Source organism: Camelus ferus, chromosome 1 (assembly GCF_009834535.1).
Source record: "Camelus ferus isolate YT-003-E chromosome 1, BCGSAC_Cfer_1.0, whole genome shotgun sequence".
Taxonomy (NCBI): Eukaryota; Metazoa; Chordata; class Mammalia; order Artiodactyla; family Camelidae; genus Camelus; species Camelus ferus.
The window spans coordinates 103,602,355-103,621,594 of record NC_045696.1 but is presented as its reverse complement, the minus strand read 5'-3'; the positions used below and the strand labels follow the sequence as shown (position 1 = coordinate 103,621,594).

At 43.4% G+C, this 19,240-nt stretch overlaps 1 protein-coding gene, 1 long non-coding RNA gene and 1 pseudogene across 6 annotated transcripts in view; 2 read left to right on the top strand and 1 right to left on the bottom strand.

Annotated features, from left to right (window-relative positions):
- The first annotated feature begins 6,698 nt into the window (after positions 1-6,698).
- Positions 6,699-7,570, top strand: LOC102517662 (annotated as a pseudogene).
- A 1,212-nt stretch (positions 7,571-8,782) lies between these two features.
- LOC116665924 overlaps positions 8,783-19,240 on the bottom strand; it is a 48,143-nt gene continuing 37,685 nt past the window's right edge. For all 3 annotated transcript variants that reach the window (XR_004322765.1, XR_004322766.1, XR_004322763.1), the window contains 2 exons: positions 11,202-11,359; positions 8,783-8,985 (listed from right to left, as the gene is read on the bottom strand). This is a non-coding gene — a long non-coding RNA (uncharacterized LOC116665924). The remainder of the gene's footprint in view (positions 8,986-11,201; positions 11,360-19,240) is intronic.
- The window catches only part of LOC106730365, a 43,589-nt gene continuing 39,439 nt past the window's right edge, over positions 15,091-19,240 (top strand). Inside the window, exons 1-2 of one of the 3 annotated variants that reach the window (XM_032487284.1) lie at positions 15,091-15,502; positions 19,122-19,192. The gene's annotated coding sequence lies outside the window, so the exon portion shown is untranslated. Of the gene's footprint in view, positions 15,503-15,540; positions 16,150-19,121; positions 19,193-19,240 lie in introns of those variants that run through there. The other 2 variants (XM_032487300.1, XM_032487293.1) reach the window with 2 other exon arrangements.

Here is a 19,240-nt window from a genome sequence, read left to right as displayed (position 1 = left end):
ATCTCAAGTAGAAGCTTTTGATAAAACTCAACATCCATTCATAATAAAAACTCTCCAGAAAGTGAACAATAGAGGGAACATATCTCAACAGGATAAAAGCCATAAATGACAAACCTACAGCTAATATCATACTCAATGGTGAAAAACTGAAAGCATTTCCTCTAAGATCAGGAACAAGACAAGGATGCCCATTCACGCCACTTTTATTCAACATAGTTTTGGGAGTCCTAGCCACAGAGAAGAAAAAGAAATAAAAGGAATCCAAATTGGAAAAGAAGTAAAACTGTCACTGTTTGCAGATGACACGATACTATACACAGAAAATCCTAAAGATGCTACCAGAGAACTACTAGAGCTCATCGATGAATTCACTAAAGCTGCAGAATACAAAATTAATATGCAGAAAGCTGTTGCATTTCTATACACTAAAACAAAATATCAGAAAAAGAAATTAAGGGAACAATCCCATTTACCACTGCACCAAAAAGAATAAAATACCTAGGAATAAACCTACCTAAGGAGGCAAAGGACCTGTACTCCGAAAACTATAATTCACTGATGAAAGTAACGGAAGACGACAAACAGATGGAAAGGTATACCCTGTTCTTGGACTGGAAGAATCAATATTATTAAAATGGCCATACTACCAAGGAAATAATCAGATTCATTGCAATCCCTATCAAATTACCAATGACATTTTTACCAGAACTGGGACAAAAAAATGTTAAAATTTGTATGGAAACACAGAAGACCCCAAATAGCCAAAACAATCTTGAGAAAGAAGAACGGACCTGGAGGAATCATGCTCCCTGACTTCAGACTATACTACAAAGCTACAGTAATCAAAACAGCATGGTACTGGCACAAAAACAGACACATAGATCAATGGAACAGGATAGAAAGTCCAGAAATAAATCCACCCACTTATGGTCAATAAACCTACAACAAAGGAGGCAAGAATATATATAATGGAGAAAAGAGTCTCTTCAATAAGTAGTGCTGGGAAAACTGAACAGCTTCATGTAAAACAATGACATTAGAGCATTCTCTAACACCATTTACAAAAATAAACTCAAAATGAATTAAAGACCTAAATGTAAGGCTTGTTACTATAAAACTCCTAAAGGAAAAACATAGGCAGAACACTATTTGATATAAATTGCAGTAATATTTTTCTCAAACTAGCTCCTACAGGAATGGAAATAGAACCAAAAATAAATAAATGGGATCTAATTAAACATAAAAGCTTTTGAACAGCAAAGGAAACCATAAACAAAACAAAAAGACAACCTATATGGTGAGAGAAAATATTTGTAAATGACAGGACCAACAAGGGACTAATTTCTAAAATACATAAGTAGCTCATACAGCTTAATATCAAAACAATAAGCAACCCAATCAAAAAATAGGCATAAGATCTAAATAGAAATTTCTCCAAAGAAGGCATCCAGATGGCCGACACAAGAAAAGATACTCAATATTGCTAATTATTAGAGAAATGCATATCAAAACTACAATGAGGTATCACCTCACAGCAGTCTGAATGGCCATCATTAAAAAGTCTACAAATAATAAATGCTGGAGAGGCTGTAGAGAAAAAGGAACCCTCCCACACTGTTCATGGGAATGTAAATTGGTGCAGCCACTATGGAGGACAGTATGAAGGTCCTTAAAAAACTGAAAATAGACTTACCCTATGATCCAGCAATCCTACCCTTGGAGAAAAATATAATTTGAAAAGACACACGGACCCCAGTGTTCACAGCAGCACTATTTACAATAGCCAAGACACAGAAACAGCCTAAATGTCCATCAACAGATGACTGGATAAAGAAGTTGTGGTATATAGTGTGTGTGTGTGTGTGTGTGTATACACACACACACTGGAATATCACTCAGCCATAACAAAGAATAAAATAATGCTATTTGCAGCAACATGGATGGACCTAGAGATTATCATACTAAGTGAAGTCAGTCAGACAGAGAAAAACATATATCATATATCACTTATATGTGGAATCTAAAAAAACACAAATTTTATCTACAATCCAAAAATAAACTCATGGACATAGAAAATAAACTATGGTTACCAAAGGTGAAAGAGTAGGGGGAGGATAAATTAGGAGTTTGGGATTAACAGATACACATTACTGTATATAAAATAGATAAACAACAAGGGCCTACTGTACTGCACAGGGAACTGTATTCAATTTCTTATAATAACATATAATGGAAAAGAAACTGAAAGTGTATATATGTATGTTTATATATAACTGAATTGCTTTGCTATACACCTGAAACTAACATTGTAAATCAACTACACATCAATAAAAAATAAAATTTAATTTAAAAAAATAGCCCAAATTTTCCTGAATGTGGGGGAGTAGGGGATGGGGCAGGAACTGCCATGTCAGGAAATACAACTTACCATACAGCTGTAGTAATTTAAATGGTGTGTTATTGGCCCAAGGACAGAAAAATATACCAAAGGACCAGAAACAAAAGCCCCTAAGCATGAGTGACACATGACAGGGGACCCTCAGGTCAGCCAGGAAAGGACTAACTTTCCAGTAAATGGTGCAGGGAACAATTAGGGGTCCTTGTCCACATTACTGTTATCCAAACACTTCATTTATTGCTTTTCTCAATAAAGTGTTAAATGTGAAAAGTAAAACTTAAATGCTCTCAGCAGAAAATACAGAGTATCTTTAAGACCATGGAGCAAAGAAAAAATAAATAAAAAAAAATTTTTTAAAGACCACGGGGGAAAGGATTTTTAAACACAACACCAAAATGTAATATAAAAAAGGAAATAATTGACAAATTAAACCACACTAAAATCGGGGAGCTGAGTTCACATGAAAAAGCCATAAAAAAATGAAAAGGCAAACCATAGGCTAGTAGAGTATGCTCTCAATACATATAACTGACAAAGGATAGGTATCCAAATATATAATGAACCCCCCAAACCAAAAAGAAAAAGAAAACAACCCTTTTGCAAAATATAATAGGGACAAGAACAGATTTTTACTAAAAAAGGAAACCCAAATGACCAACAAACACATTTAACCATGCCTCAGCATGCTTTATGAGTCTCAACTCATTAGGAAGTGTGGAAATGCAAATTAAAATTACAATGAAATACTGTTTCCACTCACTCGATTGGCAAAATTTAAAATCCCCAACCCAACAATTTGGGGCCAACAGGCATTCTTTTACAAGATTTATACTTATATTATAAATCTATAACAAAAAGTAAGGGAATAATAAATACTAGAGGACATAACAACCTCAGGAGTGTGGGATGAAGGGAGGGCGCACGTGGGAAGGCGTCCCCATCTCAGTACTTAAAGGAAGGTTGGCTTCACAGATTTTTTTTCATCATCATCACTATTATTATTATCATTTCCTTACATATGTTTTACATATATATTCTCTTGTAGACACATATATACATGTCCTATTGTATACAGAAAATATTCCATAATTTTTAAACCAGGCCATGAAAATCAAATAAAGATACTATTCTAGAAGGAGGGTATAGCTCAGTGATAGAGTGCCTGTCTAGCGAGAATAAGGTCCTAGGTTCAATCCCCAGTACCTCCACGAAAAAATGAATAAACAAACCAACCAACCTAGTTACCTCCTCTACCCCCACCCCTCCCAAAAAAGATATTCTGACTCTGGAAGACTTGACATATAGTCAAGAAAACAGAAAATCAAATCATCCCAGTACAGTGTGGGTGGCTATTAATGTGCCATGAGAACCAAGAAGAGAGGTATTAATTTTGCCTGAGAGATTTGGGGAGGCCCTACGGAAGGAAAGAAGGAAACTTTGAGTTGAGTCTTGAAGAGTGACGAGGAATTTTCCAGAGAGAGAGAAACCTCCACATCATTGAGACTAGATTTCCAAAGTGGGGTGTGGGGCGTGGCATGAGAGACCACGGAATGACCAGGGCAAGAACACGGATGCTCTCACAGGTGTCTGCACGCCACACTTCCAATTTTGCTGTGAGGCTGAAGGCAAAACAGTTGTTGCTGTTTGTCTCATGGTTGCTTTTCAAGCCACCCCACAAGCCTGGCACCTATAGACAGAAAACTGAATCTCTGATATCAATGAGATTGTGGTACCAGCGTGAAATGGTCAAGCACCCATGACCAGGGTGGGTCCATTGCCCTCAAGGTGATGAGATTACCCCAGCCCGGCAGACAGCAGGTCTAACTGTGCGCCCTTCATACAAAGCAAACAGTGAGCCTGTGACGGCATTTGCAAGCCCAAGAAAAATGTTGTGGTTATTCCGAGTAAACGTGAGCATGGCTTTGAGAAGAAAATACACTGTGAATTTTGAGATCTGTCTAAATTTTAGATACTCCTTATCTAACCAGATTACAGTGCCAAAGAAAAGGCAGCAATTTTTTCTTTCCAATCAAACCTATAGTCAGATCTATTAATGAGCTAATTAAGGTGACTAAATAGGCAGCATCCAGCTTTTCCTCCACACCCACTTCTGTTGTCTAATAGAAAAACTAAAAGAGGGAGGGGAACAGTGTATTTCTAGAAGACAAGTAGCGTGAGAAAAGTAACAGGCCAGTAGGGTTTGCCACCTGCACAACCAATCAGTACATATTGAACCAGCAGACAATCGGGAGGGAGAACCTGAGCCAAAGACCCACAAGAATCCCTTTAATTTTGACAATTATCTACCATTATTGTTAGAAAATTGTATTACTATTATCCAAATACTCCAATAACTGCTTTTCTGTAATCAGTCTTTTTATACCCTGGGTTTGGTTGGAGGTGTTTGGTGTCTCATTACGAGTGACCTGGTAAAGCAGGCAGAAGCCATGGAAACTTAAACTCATGCTGTTTTAACTTCTAGCTGTTTCTGGTCTCTAGGCAGGAATCAGGCAGAGAGTCTCAGAAGAGACTTACTAATCTCTCAAAAGTGACGGTTGGGATCAGGGTGTCAGGAGCCCCTCAACTAACCCTAGTCCCTGAAGAATGGGGTGACTGTATTGCTTTGGCTGTTTTTTATTAAGTAACCTAAGCTTTGAAGGGTTTTTAACTGCTTTTGCTTCTGGTGGTGTTAATGCCTTTGTTAAACCCAAGGAGGAAGCAGCCACTGACAAAGTGGGCTTGGAGTCAGACAGACCTGGTTAGAAGCCAGCTTCTACGCCTTATTAGTTTTAGTCGTTTCTTCATCCAAATAAATGTACTGTAACTTTGTAGCCCCACAGTTTCCATTTCTTTATATTTATGAGTAACACTGCATCAAACATCTTTGTGTGAAAATTTTGGTTCCCTGTGGCAGACATAGTTGGCTGCTTACCCAAAAGCAATTCACCCTCCCTCCCTGCCAACAATAGCCCAGAGTCACTCAGGCAGCCACGTCCACCACGGCAACCTCACTCCTTGTGTTAATGATACATCTAGGGGGTGTGCACGTGGTCCCATTTTGAACAATGAAATAAACAGTGTTGCAGAGGCTTCCAGGAAGGCTTCCTTGCAGGAGATCCGTTTTGCCCCTTCTCCCTTTTTTTCTGTTTGGCCACTGTCCCATGAGGACAGGACACTTTGAGCTACAACAGCTGGCAGCACCACCACCAGGGGAAACCACAAACTGTGGATGGCAGAGTGGGAGAAGAAACCGGGCTCCTTCATTACGTCGTGGATACACCGAACCAATTCCAGGACTTCTTACCACCAGACCTCTTGTTACGTGAGCAATAAATGTCTGATGGCTGCTGCCACATTCATTGAGTGTTCTGCTGCTGGCAGCTGAAAGCTTCTAACCTTTACAACTACATCTAAGTGATTTCCTACAGTAGGATCCCAGGTGTGGAATTTCTAGATCTAGGATTATTGAGATACACAGACACACCTCGCTCCAGAAGAGTTCCGATCTACACTCCCACCAGCATGAGTAAGAGTCTCACCACTGAGTCACTGAGTAGTATCTTTCTTTAAAAATCACTGCTCGTTTGGTAGGCAAAACTTACTTACTCAAAATCGGTGTTTGTTCAGCTCCACTCGGTGAGGACAGGCAAGACGGGACTGGCCTGGGAGAGCCCCGTGGCCTCCCACCCAGGAAGCGGGGTGTGGCTGGTCTCAGGCTTTGAGGAGCAGTTTGTTACCCACAAGGTTCAGACTGCCTGCGAGTGCCATGCCCACAAGCTGATGGGGCGGAAGAGCTGGTAAGGAGGAGCTTCCCTGATGCTTTTTATTATCTCCCTGGTTGAGAACTAATGTTACATGTGTGAAGGTCAGCAATGGGCTCACCTGGGAGAGAGCAAGAACTCTTCCAGGTGAGACCAGAAACACGAAGGACCAAGGTAAAGCTGGACAGAGTGTGGGGGAGGGAACCAGAGACCTTGGATGCGGGCCGAAGCCCCGCAGGTGAAGTTCGCACACCGTGGGTGTGTGCCTTCCCAGCCAGACCCACGCCTCTGCTCAGTGTGCTTCTCACCAGAGATCATCTTAAAGACACTATTTAGCCCCTGAGGGCTTTTCTCTATAAGGACCCAAAACACAAAAAATAGGTGAGACCAAAATGATCCAACATCTACTATTGTAAACTGTCTGCTCAAATTAAGTTGAGCCAATTTATTTTTTTAATGTGACTTTCTTTCACGAGCTTGACTTTTTTAAAAATTTTTTGTTTGTTTTTGGTATATTTCTTAATTTTAGGGGGAATTATTTAGGTTTATTTATTCATTCATTTATTTATTTTTAATGGAGGTACTGGACCTCGTGCATGCTAAGCACACAGTAGTAGAGCCAATTTAAATGTAAGAGTTAAGTTTCCTTACGTGAAACTCAGAAATTTGTGCTTTCCATATCAGTCAGGGTTCAGTTAGAAAGAGAAGGCACTTCAGGTGTTTCACATAGAGGGAATTCAACTCGGGGAATTTTTACAAAGGTGTTAGGAAGACTGGAAGAGCAAAAGGGAGGAGGAGCAAAAAGAAAGAAGCAGGGAGCTCTCTTTGCCGCGTCTACTGTGACAATGAAGACCATTTGTAGTAATCAGAACGTCAACCTTCCAGAAAATGTCGACATTGCTCTGAAGGGGCGCACAGTTATTGTGACGGGCCCCAGAGGAACCCTGCAGAGGGACTTCAGTCACACTGATGTCAAATTCAGTCTCCTTAGAAAGAAGAGGCTCCAGGATGACAAATGGTGGGAAATCAAAAGGAGCTGGCTACTGTCGTACTATCTGTGTCACGGACAGAGCACAATCACAGTGTTCTACAAGGTCCTCCGTTACAAGATGAGGTCGGTGTATATTCCCCCACCAATGCTGTTATTCAGAAGAATAAGTCTCTTGTTGAAATCTGAAATTTCTCGGGTGAAAAATACACCCACCGGTTCAAATGAGGCCAGGCATTACTTAAATATCTCAAGCCGCAGGAAAAAAAAAAGAGTTAATTCTTGAAGGAAATGACAGTGAAGTTGTCTCAAATTCAGCTGCTTTGATTCAGCAAGCCACAACAGTTAAGAACAAGGATATTAGAAAATTGGGCTGGTATCTGCGTCTCTGGAATTGGAACAGTTCAGCAGGCTGATGACTGAGATCTAAGAGCCGTGCAGCTACAGAAACAAGATGCTACATGATTCCTAGGACCTATAAGACCTATGTGGTATTTTAAAGATGCAGTAAAAAAAAAAAAAAAACCCTGTTTATTTGCGGGGAAGAAGGAAGGAAGGAAGGGAGTGAGGGAGGACGGGAAGAGATAACCAAATATCAGAAGCTGCCAAAGTCACCCTGAGCTGGAGTCTGGAATGCTCCATCTGCTGCCACAGTTTTGGAACCACTGTCGTAGTTGTTTCCAAGTCCACCAAAGATATAGAACCACTGAAAAGCTTCTTCCTCTGACTGGACTGCTGGGACTTAGGAGTTACCCCACTTCTACTCCCACAACAGCAACCATCAGGGCCTGCCAACAACGGCCACACCATCAGGCCCAAAGACGGACTCTTCTCTCTCCCTCCCACCTCTGGTCTCCCACCAGTGCTCCAACTGGCAGAACCCAACAGAGACCCAGCTGGCAGAAGAGCCTGGGAGATGTAAGCTGCAGATGCGCAGCCCCAGTGGTTCACAGTGTACAAGGGCAGGTGTGGCACTGAGAAAAAAAAAAACAAGAAATAACTTGCACATTATCATATCAAATCCTACAGATTTCTATATTAAGTTGGACTATACAGCTTATTTTTATATTTGAAATTGGGTGATTCTCATCTGAATCGAACTCCCTTCTGTAAGACTTTTTCATAAAAGATGACCATGAAAAACAAGTTGTATTTGGCCATTCTGCACAGAATATAGGCAGGCACTTGGCCATGAAGTGGGCCACCTTTCACCCAGAGAGATGACTGTACTGAGGACCCACAGCAATCAAAGCTAGCTCGTGAGAGGTACTGTTTCAAAGCATACTCTGCTTTCCATGCATATCTACCCTCAGGGAATCTCATGCTATAGGGAATATTTATTGTTTCTCCCTGACCTGCATCCTCCTCACCTTTCATCTGGCTCCTGCACCCCTACCTCCCTCTGGCCCAACGCCCTACTCCTTAAGGTTCTGGTGGGACTGCCAATGACAGGACCCACACCCAAAGGAAGGCCAAGCACATTTTTTGTCCCTGCTCTCAGTTGGGATGGTGCAAGGGGTGGGACCCAAAGAAAAACTTGAATATTCAACTTAATTTGAATTCATTTGAATAAGAAAAGAATTGTCAACTTCCACAATAAGCCTTCAATGTTATAACTTTGCCCTGTTTATTAACAGCTACTAAAAGAAGTGTCTGATATTTTGCAGCAGATAGTGTAGTAATAATGAGATTCTCCTTGAAGTTAAAGAAGTGAATTTCCATTCAGCCTGGCCCTTCTGGTCTACTGCTCTTGATCTGAGATCTTCAAGGTGGCAGATCTGTTAGGTTTCTGGGTATTTTCCCCCTTCAATGCTTGACTATTACTCGGAGAATCTGGCCTTGAGAACAGAAAAGATGTGGAGACCACTTTTTATTATTATTATTTCTTTAATGGAGGTACCAGGGATTGAACCCATGACCTCATGCACCCCAGGCATACACTCTACCACTGAGCTATATCCTCCCCGAGATAATTTTTTAAAAGCAGAGGCATTAAAGAGGGGGAGGAGCTGAAAGGAATTTCAAATGCTAGATGCATTAGTATTCTCCAGAGAAACAGAACCAACAGGATGTGTAGATAAATAGGTAGGTAGATATTTTAAGAATATGGCCCAATTCTTCCATTGTCGAGCCCCGGTGAGTCCAAAATCTGCAATATCTGATGGAATAGGCTGCTAGGTTGGAGTTGCAGGGAAGAGTTGCAGTTGAATCCAAAAGCAGCCTGCTGGCAGAATTGCTTCTTTCTCAGGGGAGGTTAGACTTTTTCTATTCAGACCTTCAACTGATTGGATGAGGCCCACCCATGTTATGGAGGGCAATCTGTTTACTGAAAATCTATGGAGTTAATGTTAATCTTATCCAAAAAACACCTTCAAAAAAAATCCAGAATCATGTTTGACCAAATATCAGAACACTGTGGCCCAACCAAATTAACACATAAAATCATGCAAGGGAAGCAGTGATAGCTCCAAGTTGCCACAGGGAATGGCTCCTCAGGGAACTAAAACTTGGACAATGCTGGGAAGGAACATACAGTGGTGGTCCTCCCGGGTCACTTCTAGTGCTGATCAATTTCTAGTTTGGGGTACTCAGAAGGAGCAAGACTGTGATAGTCCAAAAGACTGGGCACAGAGAATTCCAAAGTCGAAGAGATTTTAGAATTCACAGGGCCATGCTCCTCAGACTTGAACATCCATCAGCATCACCTATATGGCTTGTTAAAACAGGTAGCTAAGTCCTGTTTCTGATTCAGTAGGTCTGGGACAAGGCCCAAGATTTTGCATTTCTAACAGTTTCCCAGGTGATACTGATGCTGTTGGTCTGGGAGCCACACTTTGAGAACCACTAACTTATGGCTTGTCATTCAAAGTGTGGTCCATGGACCAGCAGCCTCAGCCTTATGCAGGGAGCTTCTTAGAAATGCAGGATCTCAGGTCCCATTCAAGACCTACTGCACCAGCATCTCATACTGACAAGATCACTATGCGATTTGTGTGCATATTAAAGTTTCAGAAACACTCATCAACCTTGCTCATTTTGCAGATGAGGAAAATTATAGTGGGTGAACACTTTGCTTGGGGAAGGAGAGAGCTGATTCCTGATTCCCGGTCTCAGTGTTCTTCCATACACAAGTGCCTTTCCACCCTGGCTGCATGGTAGAATCATGGACAACAAATACTGATGCCCGGGCCCCACCCCAGAGATTCCCATGTAATTGGTCTGTGATAGGTTCCCAGGCATGGGCAGTCATTTAGTTCTCCCAGCTGATTCTGATGTGTAGTCGGGGTTGAGAAGCACAGATATCGCCCATATTGAAGACTCAGTTTTATATCATCATCCTCTTCACCTCATTGAAAAACTATTTGAAGCTTGTCTGCAGATGTCCTACTCCATAGAGTCTCTCGTTGGAAAACATTCCTTGGCTCTTTTAGTTACAATCTTCATTGGGGATGTCTTTTCAGACCAGAACATGTTTCAGAAAGACCTGCAAACGGCTGCAAGGCCAGTGCTCACTGAATGCCCTACATCTAGTGCCGATGAATTTCACACCTGCTCAACCCCAGGAAAACCTCCTATTCCCTCAAAGCATACCTCAAGAAGAAACTCCCTCTTTCCCTGCCTGATGCAAGGGTCTCACTGCTTCCTCAGTGAAGACTTTGCCTCTTTTTTTCCACATGGACCTGGTCAGGACTGAAAGATGATAAGAGAGAGCAAACAGGAGAGGGGAGCTTCCCAAGGAACTCGGCTGGGGGACGTGGGCCTGGGAAGGTGGTGGCGGCGGCTATCTCAGGGTCCACGGTCCTTTTCTTATCCTTCCAGTCAGTGCTGGAAGAACAGACACACAGGTGTGGGGGAGAAGTTATTTGAGGCCAAGGTCAAGCAAACTAGCTATAGTAGCAGCATCCCCTAGCAGCCGAGATCCTGTGGTCTGCTGGGAGCTCCTTGCACTACTCCTAAGCCTCTGTTTGGGACCACTAGAGATGGGAAGGGCTTAAAGCTCTGGTTTGGGGGGTTTCTATTAAAGCCCACTGACCAAAGATTACCAGAGACTTACCTGCAGTTAGAGAAAAACGATGTTCCGTTTATTGGGCTTGCTGCTGCACAAGAGGATGGCCCCGGAGCCTCAGGAGATGGAACTGGGAGGAACTTCTCACAGGATTCTCATAGGTGATTCTCAGGAGGATGAGGTGGGAGGCAGTCCTAGACTGGATGCTGCGAGGAAGAAGGGAGCATTTTGGTAACTGGACATGTAATATCATCTAGAAAGCGGGAGCCCTGGACTTGGTTGTAACTGGTGAAGGGGCAACAGTCACTCAGACTCATCAGAAGAGGGCGTCGTCTGGTCACTTTTGTGTTTGGGGAATGGCCTTGCTCTGTCTCTCCTTGGAGGGTGGAGGCTCACCTGAACATTGCTTATGTGCATGTGGGGAAACCAGCGGCCTGGCTGCCAGCAGGGCCAGCTTTCATGTTTTCAGTTCAAAACCCCTTGTTCTTCTTGAGAACCCAAAGAGATTAATGTCATCATTTCTGGCCTCTATAATCCTTTTCTCTTCACAGCTGTTACTATGTCCTTTCAGAGACAGGTCAACAATAAAAATTCTAAATAAAATGATCCCAATCAAAACTGTGAAACGTGCCCATGGCTTCCTTTTCTAATTGTGTGATTGAATGTCTGTACATTTTCTGAAGATGTGTCAGCCATTCTGCTGTGGGTAAGAGAAATCTGGATAGCTTTGCCTTAAATAAACTGGGTGTTCCTTTCCTTATGTAAAGAGAACCCAGAGGAGGGCAGCCCCGGGGATTCAGCGGCTTCGTGACGCTATCAGGGACCCGACTCTTTCCATTCATCTTTTCACCTGTAGCACAGCTTAATCCAACATACACTTATTATTTCACACAATTTTTGAGAGTCGGGATTCTGGAAGCGGCTTAGCTGGGTGATTCTGGCTCAAGGTTTCTCATGAGGCTGCAGGAGTCCAAGGCTTCAGTGGGTTTGAAGGTCCCCACTTCCAAGGTATGTCACTCGCACAGCCCTTGGCTGGAGGCCTGGGTTCCTCACCACGTGGGCCTTTCCCAGGGCTGCTTGTGCGTCCTCCCCACATGGTGGCTGGCTTCTCCCAGAGCCAGTGATCCAAGAAGGTGAGCAAGGAGGATGTCATGATGCCCTTTGTGACCCAGTCACACACCATCACTTCCACCATATTTTATTCATTACAAGTGAGTCACTCAAGGAATGAGTGATTAGGTTTTGCCTTTTGAAGGGAGGAGTAGATATATTTGTGGAGACATTTAAGAACCACCGCCTCAAGGGTGGACCGCCCCTGAGTTATTCTGCCCCTTCTGACTTCACACCCTCCTCTGTATCTCTTCCCTCCTCTGCTCACTTTCCTTCTTTCCTCTCTTCCTTTTTCTTCTTCGTCATGATTTCTCCTGGGTTGCCTTCTCTCTGGCATATGATCCAGTAGCAGAACAGCTTCCCTCCCCAAAAGCCAAATTCACCTCAAAGCCCTTCTGAGATTCTGGTGGCTGCAGTCAGCAGGGAGCAAGGCACGCAGGTGGGGTGAGCTGATACCAATATTCATTCTGAGGGTCTGATTTTTTTTTTACTACCTACTATGTAACTTATTTTTTATTGGAAGTATCTTGCATTCATGACAGATGCTTTCTGGGTTTTGCCACATATTTTAACGTTAAAGGTTAAATTACTTTTTACATGCAAGTAGTGTGAATAGTTTTCCCCACATGGCGTCACTGATTATAAAAAGATGACACACCACATGGATTAAGTGTAGAATCAAAAAGATCATGGAAATAAACACCTCACTCCTATGCATAAATCGAAAACCAAAACAACACTGCACTGCAAAATACAGATAATAAAGTTCAACAAATTTCTGACTTTTCCCAAAACTACTTTGCTAGGGTTTTTCTTGAAATATGAAATATCAAATTCTTCCCCTGCATTTGTTGTTGCCATTGTGTTGTCTCCCAGCTTTGCAGGAGCTCAAAACACATGCTTAGCCTCCCTGGTAATTCAGCCCTGGTGAGTCACACCTAAAGTCACACAAAGTGAAATGAGCTCCAGGTTGCCCAACTTACAAAGCTGCTGTGACTCAGGTTGCTAGTTAATGCCCAGTATCCATCTTTCCCTTCTTCTGTAAGTAACAGAAATTCCCATTTTTAGCTGGTCTCATGTCTGCTTGGAATAAATACCATATTTCCCAGCCTCCTTTGCTGCTAGGTATGATCATATCTGTAGGTCTGGCCAATGGAATGTAAGCAAGAGTGTCATACATGATTTCTGGGAAATGTCCTTAAAGGGAGAGAACGTGCCCTTCTTTGTCCAGTTCTCCTTCCTCCCTTCTATCCGAAATGGGAACAAAATGGCTGGAGCTCAGCAACCATTTTGGGCCGTGAGGTCAAAGTCTCATACTGAGGATGGCAGAGTAATAAAATAGAAGAAGCCTGGATTCCTCATGACCTTGGGTCTTCTGTGGCAGCTCTAGACTGCTTACCCCTGAATTTCATTAACATGAAAGGGAAATGAACTTCTATATTGTTCCAACCAGTGTTAATGGGTTGCTGACATTCGCAGCTGAACCTAATCCTAGCATTACATTTCCTTTATGAACCTGCCCACTGTGCACAGGGACTCCTCATCTTGTCTCTGATGATCTATTTAGTTTCTGACCCTGGTTCTGTCCCTATCCTCTTGGGCTCTGGCCTTCCTCATCATCCTCTGCTCCCCAAGCATCTGTTTGAGTCCTAGTCCGTGACCTGTAAGTGCGCTTCCTCATTTTACTCCAGACTTCTCCCTCACTCAGCCTCTGGTTATGTCTTAGGAAGTGGGACTAGGGCCCAACAGGGGAAGAGAAGAGGCTGCACAAAGCAGAAATAACCCAGGGGTGCTGACTCATTGGAAAGTCATGTCTGTTCAAAGAGAGGATTCCTCCTTGCCCTCCTTGACCTCCCCTGCCACTTTGATCACTTTGTGCCAAATTAGATCCATGTGGGTTTAAAATATACACTGAAAAAACTACAGCCAGTGTGGAGAAGTTATAGGACTATTTTCCATTTGCAGTTTCCTGTGAATCCATTTAATCCAATTTATTTATTCATTCTTTCATTAAACATTTATTAAGAACCTATTCTATATTGAGAGAGAGAAAGGGAGGGAATTTATTATCTGACAGTCCTAGAGGTCAGAAGTCCCACATGGGAGCCACTGGACTAAAATCAAGGTGTCAGCAGGTCTGGGTTCCTTTATGCAGATTCGAGAGAATCCATTTCCCCACCTTTCCAGCTTCTAGAGGGTCGTGTCCCCTTCCTCCATCCTGGGAGCCAGCAACAGCTGGTTGAGTTCTCCTTGCATCTCTCTGATCACACCTCTCTCTCTGTCACAGCGGGGAAAGTTTCCGGACTCTATGTTTTCAGACTCAGGCGATCAGATTGGCCCCACCCAGATAATCAAGAATAACAACCCTGTCTCAAGGTCTGCAACTTTAATCACACCTGCAAAGTCACTTTTGCAATGTAAGGTACCATATTCACAGGTTCCATGGATAGGGGCATGAATATCTTTGGGAGCCCCCAATCCTTAAATTTACAAGCCCCAAAGCCACTGCCCACAGCAAGACTTCTTAAAATCTCTTTTTCTCCCCCATCCACGTCTTCCGAAAGCGCCAAATACTTTTGCATCTCTTTTCTCCGTATTCCCCAGAAGAACTTCCTGGCCCAGCCTCTGAGCTGCCTCCTTTATCCTGGCGCCCTCCTGTGATTGGGGAGGGGGAAAAAATCGCAAAAAAAAAAAAAAAAAAAAAAAAAGGAAAGGAAAAAAGAAAAAAGAAATCTCTGGAGTGGACAGGAGAGTCCTCTCACACTGGTTTCTGCTTGTTGCTGTGGGATGTAACCACCATGTATAACTCGGTTTCTCTGGGAAACCGTGATAGGGGCTCGGGTGCGGTCCACAGCTGACCTCGCGCAGGCGAGTAAGAGACAGATATTTATCCTTCCGAAACTTCTGCCCCTTGCCCCGTAATTCCCCACTGATGACCAAGGATACGGGTCCCCAGCTTCTGTCCCTTTTAGACCTCATCCCTCGCAGTGCCATTGGCGCCCTGACCCGCAGCGAGGACACCTGGAGTTTTCCAGGTCCAAGGCCGAGTCCCTACGAACCTTGGAACATGATCCTTCCTGCCGTCATCCCCACCCCTCCTCCTCCTCCAGCCCCCGACTCTTCTCCCTCCGGCTCCACCTCCGCCCTTCCCTGCGACCGCCCCTGGCAGCCGTCTCCATAGCGCGCACCCGACGCGGGAAGCTGGCCCGGCGAGGGACGCGCGGAGACAGTGCGCCGGAGTGAGTGCGGGGCGCAGGCCTGGGGCGGGGGGCGGGAGGGGTGAGGGGAGACGCGGCTCCGGCACCGCGAACGGTGAGGCCCCTGGTTAGATACTCCAGACAGGCTGGGACCTGGGCTCCATAGAGATTGTGTTCGCTTCTCCTCCACCCCAGCGACACAGCCCCTCCCCACTCGGACATCCCCAGGGCAGGGGGGCCTGGCGCCCTGGGTACGGATTTCCGGCCTCAGTAGGTAATGAGGATTCTTTCCCGAATCTGTTGAAATTGTTGCCTTAGAAGAGGGAGCAGAAAGCAGCCCCGCTTTGCCTTCCCTCTCCCTGTGCCCTGGGAGCCCACAGCTGTTGGGGCTGGGCTGGCTGGGAGCTCCTCCTCCTCTTCCTCCTCCCCCTCCCCCTCCTCCTCCACTGCAGGGCCCTCTGGCTCTGCTGTCACCCCCTCAGACCCACTCCCACCACCACATTTAGAAGAGTCAAGCCAGAGGAGCTGAGAAAACCTAGCAGAGTATCTGTTACGGAAACGACAGGCCAATCAAGAAACAAGCACCACTCGGAGGGTTGGAGTACTCAGATGTTAAGCCAGCGGGCTCAGAGGGACTTCCGCTCCGAAGCTCTGAGCACATCCAAGACGTGCGCATGAGGTTTTAAAGGGTAAAGTACAAGCTTGGGGTATTCAGCCAATAGGCAAGGAACAGCTTTAGCATCATTATCATCACAAAAGTGGAGGTGGGGAGGCAGCAAACCAACATTTCAAAGCCAGATATGTATCTCTGAAAATCCAGCTGGCTAGCAAAAAAACATAAACAGCAAACCAACACTAATTAACTTAGATTTACAAGTTAGTCCAGCAGAACTCAGATCAGTATTCCAATACTTAGACTTGTGAGTTATCTTGTTAGCCCAGCCCAGCCTCTCCTTCACATTCCTAGACCTGTGAGTTATCTTGTTAGACCAGCCCAGCTTTTCCTTCACATATCTACTCCTTAGGCCTCCTCCTTAACTTCTCAGCCAATGACTCTGGCCTTGAGCACCTAGGTAGTTGCCAGCCTGGGCCACACATTTACTCTGTATGGAAATGACATGAAGAACGTTCATGATAAAATAGTAACCAAAAAACTCAAAACTTAAGAGTGTCTTAATAGAATGTTTATAGATTGTATGTGTGTATACTTTGTGCTTCTGTAAATACCCAGAAAAGGCTGATGAGAAATACTTCATATTGTGAATAAGTACCATCTTAGCTTGGGCTGCCATAATCAAACACCATAGACAACAGAAATCTATTTTTCCCAAGTTTGGAGGCTGGGAAATCCAAGATCAAGGTGCCAGTAATGTAAGCTTCATTTTGAAGCTGTTTCTCTTTGCCTGTAGGTGATGGCCACCTCAACAGCTTGGGGGAGGTGGGGGAGGTGGGGGAGGTGGAAGGGGGAACAGGGAATGAGCTCTCAGGTATCTTTTCTTATAAGGACACTAATCCCATCATTAGGGCCCCACCCTCATGACCTCATCTAACCCTAATTATCTCACAAAGGCCCCATCTCCAAATACCATCACACTAGGGGGTTAGGGCTTCAACATATAAATGGGGATGGGGGGAGGCTGCAAATATTCAGTCCATAACAGTATCTAATAGGTGGTACCTTAGAGTGGTTAGGAATTTGGGCCATGGAGCCAGACTGTCTGAATTTCAATCCCAGCTGCACCATTTACCAGTGTCTGCCCTTAGACAAATCACTTAACCTCACTATGCCTCAGGTGTCCCACCTGAGCATTTACTACGTGCCAGGCTCTGTTCTTAGCATTTGTCATGCACTAACCCATTATTCCTCATAATGATTCTTTGTTATCATCAACTACATGTTACTAATGAAAAAACTTTACATTTGTTATCTCATTTAATCTTTACAAATGTCAAAGAGGTCAATATCCCCATCATTTTTACAGATGAAGAGAATGAGTTTCAGGGAAGTGAAGCAGATTACCCACAATCACCCTGCTAATAATTGACAGGCACAGGATTCAAACAAGTTCTTAACTGGAAGCCTGGGCTGCCCCCTCCCCACCCGCACAGTCTCCCATGATGCCATGCAGTGTTTGCCAATTGCCCAATGATAAGCATCACCTGAGATGCTTTCCAAAAAGTAGTCTTGGTAAGCAGAAAGAGAAAGAAAAATACCATATGGTATCACTCATATGTGGAATCTTAAAAAAAAATGACACAAATGAACTTACTTACAAAACAGAAACAGACTCAGCAGACATAGAAAACAAATTTATGGTTACCAGGGCGGAAAGGGAAGTATGAAGGGATAAATTGGGAGTTCAAGATTTGCAGATACTAAGTACTATATATAAAATAGATATACAACAAGTTTCTACAGTATAGCACAGGGAACTAGATTCAATATCTTGTAGTAACCTATAATGAAAAAGAATATGAAAAGGAATATATATGTATGTATATGTATGACTGAAACATGCTGTACACCAGAAATTGACACAACATTGTAAACTGACTATTTTTAATTAAAAACTAAAAAACTTAACATGCAAAAAATACAGAATAGTCTTGGGAGTCAGTAGGCCCAGTTTGGTTTTCAGCCAGAACAAGTCCTTTCTTTCCCATCCCAGGCCTTATTTTTGTTCCATGTAAAACAAAGACCAGGCCCAAGACGGCAAATAGGTTTTAGGTAGCTGCCAAGTCTGGCTGCTCTGCAGCAGCTGACTGAAGCACAGCTGTGAGCAGAATTCTGGGACTACAGTGACGGCCATGGATGTAGGGACTGGCAGGGTAAATAACCATTGGTTTGCCCAGTACTTTCCTGGTTTTAGCACTCAAAGTCCTGGGACCACTGGTCATCCTAGTGATGGCTTCCCTGGATCAGACAATCTGTATAGTCTCAACCAAAGCTATTACTATTGTGATTTTCCCTTATCCCAGTATCTGTGTCTCTACATTCTGTGGGGTTCACTCTCTCTTTCCAGAATGGTTTTCAGTAATGATGGGCTAATTTGTTATGCAGCAATAGGATACTAATACAAGTGTGATCTAATTTGAAAAGATGAATTACCTCCAGTAGCTCAATAGCATCTAACAGGTGTTGCTAGCTTTCCCTTGAAAATTTAAAATATCCTGAAGTGCCCTATAAGTTTGTAGTGCCTCCAGGCACCTCAGCACACAGTTTGGGAACTGTGGTTCTGAGACATGAAGCATTTCTAGATATAAAGAGGGATATTAAATAATGGCAAAACAGTAGATTCCTCCAGGAAAATTTATCAGTTCTAAACTTGCAATATATCTAGTAATATAGCTTCAAAATAAATGAAACAAACATTTATGGATTAATAGCAGAAAGAAATTTACATTTATATACCTTTCTCAATAACTGGTAGAATAAGTGTATATAAAATTCAGTAAAGATAAATGTAATAGGAAACCATTGGAGAGATTTAAGCAGAAGAGTCATATGACCTGATTTATGTTTCAAAAACATCACTTTGGCAACTGGGTGGAAAACAGACCTAAGTAGGGCGCACAGGCTGCTACAGTAATGCAGGTAGGAAAGTAATGGTAGTGGCAGCAATGAAGTGGTATTCCTCCTGATGTCTGCTTTTCTCAACAGCCCCTGTCTCCTTCCGGCTTCACTGGAATGCTCCACCAGGCTTGGATTCAACAAGGAGAGCCACTTCTAATGTAAGATAATAAACACATTTTTTTTTGACAGTCTCTATCTAGAAACTT